This window comes from Peromyscus leucopus, chromosome 6, assembly GCF_004664715.2.
Source record: "Peromyscus leucopus breed LL Stock chromosome 6, UCI_PerLeu_2.1, whole genome shotgun sequence".
NCBI lineage: Eukaryota > Metazoa > Chordata > Mammalia > Rodentia > Cricetidae > Peromyscus > Peromyscus leucopus.
The window spans coordinates 87298412-87304106 of NC_051068.1; the positions used below are offsets into that span (position 1 = coordinate 87298412).

At 33.5% G+C, this 5695-nt stretch overlaps 1 pseudogene; it reads right to left on the reverse strand.

Moving 5' to 3' along the window:
* Positions 1 to 2043: 2043 nt before the first annotated feature.
* LOC114711019 lies at positions 2044 to 2899 on the reverse strand (annotated as a pseudogene).
* Positions 2900 to 5695: the final 2796 nt, after the last annotated feature.

The window sequence follows — 5695 nt, forward strand, 5'->3', positions numbered from 1 at the left end:
TGATTCTTGTGGGAAGCATTCTTACCCCTTATAGGTGAAGTTCCTGAAGAATTAAGACCAGTAACTGACAACTGAGACCTCATAAACTAAAGAAAAAAAACTTTTGTACAGATAAGGAACTAAGCAGTTGAATGAAAAAGCTCAGAGAATAAGGGAGAATATTTGCAGCCCTGCATCAGACAAAGGATAAATACCCATAATATGCAAATAACCGAAGAAATAAAGTATCAAGAAAACAAATGATCCAATAAAGAATGGGCTTTGGCAGAAGACACAAAAATGGCTGAGTAGTATCTCAAAAGGTGTTCATTATCCTTAGCAATCAGAGAAATGTTAATTAAAACAACTTTGAAATTTAATCTCTCCTCAGTCTGAATGTTCAAGATCAACAAAACAGTTGGCAGCAAATAGTGACAAAGTTGTGGAGAAAGAGGTACAATTGTTGTGAATGCAAATTGTTACATCATTTTGCAAGCAGTACAGAGGATCCTCAAAAATCCAAAAATGCATTTTCCATTTGAATTACTACTTTGCTCACGCCTACAGGATTTGATATCCTACCCCACAGTTGCTTGGTCAGCAATTTTCATTGCAATTATAGTCACAATACCAGGAAATGGAAATAACATACTGTCCTTCAACAGATGAATGAATAATGAAAATATGACACATCTATATACAAAGGAATATTATTCAGCTGTAAAGAAAGGTGAAATGATGAAATTTGCAGTTAAGTGAATAGAACTGGCAAAAATATACAGAGTTAGATAACCTAGATCCATAAATACGAACTCCACATGTTTTCTCTCATCTGTAATTCCTAGCTCCAAATCCTCAGATATGGGTACAAAACATGGAATAATCCCAGTAATCATAAAGGTATAAATGAAGCATAGATGGGGAGATTTGGAAGGGTAATAGCTGGGTACAAGTGACATGAAGTGGGAAATGAAATCACAAGAGGCCCTAGTTTAGAAAGCTGAAGGAAACCTATACAGAAGAAGAAAGGACAACTGACATCAAGGTTCTTTGATAAAGCCTTACTGAATCATATTATTTCATATTTACCTAAAATTATTCACAATCCATATATTGAATGAGAGACAGAGAGAAAGAGAACTAAGTACAATTAATTTTTAAGCAAAGGTTTTTTGTTTGGTTGGTTTAAATCACAAATTAAAAATTTATTTTAAACATTTCATTTCTATAATTAAATTTTTTAAAAAATGTTTGCAATTTTTGATTTTATTATATTCTAATTGGTTAGGAATGTTCTGTAATTTTCAAATATGTAAAATAATATAAAAATTTATTTTCAAGTCTTCAAAGAAAAAAAAAATCACATACATCATTAAATACTTTGGGATTTTCTTTACTCCCACAGATGACTTCACAGATATAAAAGCTGAAATGCATTTACACTATTTTTTTTTTTGTTTTTCGAGACAGGGTTTCTCTGTGTAGCTTTGGAGCCTGTCCTGGAACTCGCTTTGTAGACCAGGCTGGCCTCAAACTCATAAAATCTGCATGCCTCTGCCTCCTAAGTGCTGCGATTAAAGGTGTGCACCACCACTGCCTGACTTTTGTTTTTGTTTTTGTTGTTGTTTATTTGTTTGTTTTGTTTTGGTGCATTTACACTTTTAAGCATAGTCTCCAACAGCCACGTAATAGGCCACAATTTATTTTGTTATTTAGAAAGTAGCTATGTTTTACTTTGTGCTATAGAAAAGAGAATGGTGAATAATCATTAAACATTGTCACTATGCTTACTGATGTTGTAAAATGTACAACAGTGCATATACTTTTGGTGATTGTGTGCTTTTTCTTAAGTAAATACCACTTCTGGGTTTAGATTTTTCAAAGATTCTCTTTGAAGTGCTTTGTGGTGATTTTTTCAGATTTACTATATAGTAATTTCTCAAGAACTTTAAACACCCCAACCAGAAAAAGTATCCTTCTTCCTGTCCATGTGGTCATTGTAAGAAAGGCCTGATGTAGCAAGAAGATGCATTTTATAAACTGCTAGAACAAGTTTGTAAACAGTCAGCTAAAGATACTGCCTCTATTATGGATGGTTTCATTCAATCCATGTTCTACCAGTTTCATATCTTTTAGGTCATCTTTTATGATGCTTATCTAATGGCTAAGGACTTCACATTATTGTTTCAAATGCTGCTTGATTTCTCATAATGGTCTATATCTATGTAATACCTTTCTTCAGACTTTACAGCTCTAAAATCATTCTGCATCCTGATCTGGACATCAGTTCAGTTAGTTTACCTGTAACCTGAGTCAGTGTATTTAGTTCATCCTGTATAGTATCAGTTGAACCTGCAACTGTTCTTCATCAGTCTGGATAGCATAGCTACTCTTCCTTTGAATTTCCTGTTTGATTGGAACATATAGTTTTCTGTGGAAGAGATCTATTAATTTCCTTGTATTGTGCTATTTTTGGCCCTAGTTGTAGTTTTATTCTTCTGTAGTTCACAAATATCTTCAGATATGATTTTCAATCTGGTCCGATGTTGCTTAGTAATCTGATCTGGAACCTTCAGTTTTCAAAGCAGTTCTTTAAAACCCACTATTGAGACATGATTTAATTTTTCAGAATGGGGTCATCCACTTTGGCCTGTTCCCAAATAATAGAATCAACAGCAGCAGGAGGGTTCTGCACTAGCTCTTTGATATGAGCAGGAGACAGTTCTGTTCTGCTTATAGAAAGAGTCACCCAGAGCTGCTGCAGATGTGTTTTGATGTTGGTTTGCTCAAAGTGGACACACAGTGTTGTCTCTGGGACTTTTCTTGAGGTGGTGCCATTTTGAGACTGCTCAACAATGTAAATGACAACTTCTGTGTGATCACCTGTCAGTGTCTTAATGTTTTGTACATTGACAGTAAGAAAGTAATATCATCTTATACAATGAAAATGATGAATGACATTTACCTCTATTATAAACCTACAGGAATATCCAAGCTCCTAGTATGTTTTCTTTCCCAGTAGACTAATATTTTAGAATCATTTTTCTATGTTTCAATATTAAGAGGTTTTCATAATTACAGGAAATCTAGTCTCTGTTAATCATAAAACTCATCTACATTCACAACTCCTTTCAATTTTTATTTTAAGAATGATTTATTTATTTTTGTGAATATGTGTGTGTTGTGTGAGTGAGTGCACATATGTGTATATGTGTGGAGACCAGCAGAGGGTGTCTGGTGTTCCCTTCTATCCCTTTCTGCCTATTCTGAAGCAGGGTCTTTCTCTAAACCTGGGCTTCCTATGTTCTCTGCTATGCTGAAAGACTGCAAGCCTCATAGGTTCTCTTATGTCCACCTACATTGGACCTGTGATTACAGGTGTGTGCAGGATGTCTGGCTTGTTACATGTATGCTGGGGTGCAAATGTGAGTCCTCATTGAGTATGCAACAAGTGCTCTTAACCTCTGAACTGTCTCTCTAGCTCCTTAATTTTAATTAAGCTTGACACATAAAACCTCAACAATATGGTACCTGAACAAGACCTGTATAGAGAGGTCCACGTTAACATGCTAGGTTGGATGAAGGAGGTTTCACAGGGTCTCATTGCTAGATGAAAAGCTACAGAAAGTCAGTGACTGCTGAGAGACAGAGAGCAGTTTTCTCCATGGACAAGCCCTCTTGTGGGTTACCCAATCACAAGTGCTTCTTAGCCCTAAACAAATGTTAACTTTACTAAATGGACTCAGTAACACAGAGAGACTTACCTTCAGAAATTGAAAAATACTCATTATGTAGTATATTTCTTCTCATCACAATAGTATAAAATTATAATTACTAATAGAAAAAAAGCTGGAAATTTGTAAATGATGTGGAAATGAAGCAAAGCACTGTTGTTCCCCAATGGATTGAAGAAATGTAGGTGAAAATGAGGAAATGCTTTAACTAAATTAAAGTGAAGACAGTCCGTCAGCTATAACAATAGCAGGATTAAGAGAATTTTTAGAGTAATGGATAAATATAGTAAGAAAAGAATATTTCAAAAAAAAAAAACAACTCATGGATGGAGAGATGTCTCCATAGTTAGTATACCTTGCTACTCTTGTAGAGGACACGGGTTCAGTTCCTACTTCCCACAGGGCAGTTCATAACCCTTTATAACTCCAGCTCCAGAGGATCTGATTCCCCTTCTGACCTCTGTGGGTTTCTGCACTCATATACTGCACATACATGCACATACACTGAGTCACAAAATTAAAATTAAAAAATATTTTAAAGGAAAAGAAAAACAAATTAAGCCTCAAATTATCAGAAACAAAGCATAAAAGACTATGGAAAAATAAATAAAATCAATGACACAAAGGTTCGAAAGGACATTACAATATAAAGCCCTGATTTTTTTCCCATTTAGCTAGCAATTGTACTACAGGTTCCGTATAACTATTTGGAAAACACAGTATATTTGAAGACATAAAGAGGGTCGATTATAGAGGAGTGTTATGTCTTAACTTTAGTGTTCTAGCCCTTGTGTAATCCACTCCCACATCTATCCATTTAGTGTGACTAAAGCAGAAAAATCATCCAGCTGAACCCCACCAACACACAGAACCATCAGAATAATTAATTGGTGTTAAAGTTCAGAATGAGTTCTTGCATGGCAATGGATAACTTGATTATTTGTAAAATGATTCATTAAGTGAAAAATATAATCGACAGTATATTGTCCTGAATATGAACAGTATAATACCTTTTGTTTTAAGGTTAAGGTGTAAGTATAGCACAAATGTAATTTTTGATTATTTAATAGGGCTTTCTAGTGCCTGATACTTAGAAAAAAAAGTGTATCTTAATGGAATTCCAGGTAGGCAAATTTCTGTTAAGTCCACAAATGAATTGTTGACCTATATACCTAATAGAGGTCATCATCACAGTAATTACCATCGTGAAACAATTCTAATTAACTCACAAAAAAAGACCAGGCATCCTGCTAAAAATATATGCCTGACTGATAATTTTAATCATGTTCAGCTTAAATAATGTCATTACCTTCTGAGACCTTATTAGATGTATATATGTTTTGTTTTTAGCATATGTGTTGTTGAAAATTATGACTATAAAATAAATCAGTGTTCAAAATAATATCATGAAGTCAACAAAATGGCATTCTTAAATATGCACTAATTTTACTCTAAAAATGGCAAACATTCAAGGATGTTTTATCACTGTAATCTGTTACCAAATTGACATTCAACTTCAAGTGAATTTAGTTTAATAACAATGTGATTTATGCCATTTTATTTTATATTGATATAGTCTAGTGATGCATCTTAAGCAAAAGAAAATCTTAGAAACATGCATTCCTTTAGTAAAATTCTTTATGTTTTTCTACATAAATCTACAAAATAATGTTACAATCCACATTATAATATTTAACCAATGTTTGATACACATTTCAATATATATAGTGTGTCTAGCAAAGCATTGTTTGAATAAAATCTTTCTCAAGTTTCAGTGTTTTAGGCTAGTCAATATAAAAGCAATCATTTTCAATTTTTTTAAAGTCTTTATTTCATGTCTATGTGAGTGAAAAATCATACATGTATATATACAGGCAAACTGTTAAGAAGTAACATGTACTAAGATTGTCTTTTCTTTTCTTTTTTTTTAAAAACAAGATCTCTGTATGCCCAGCTGGCCTGAAAAATAATATAACATAAAA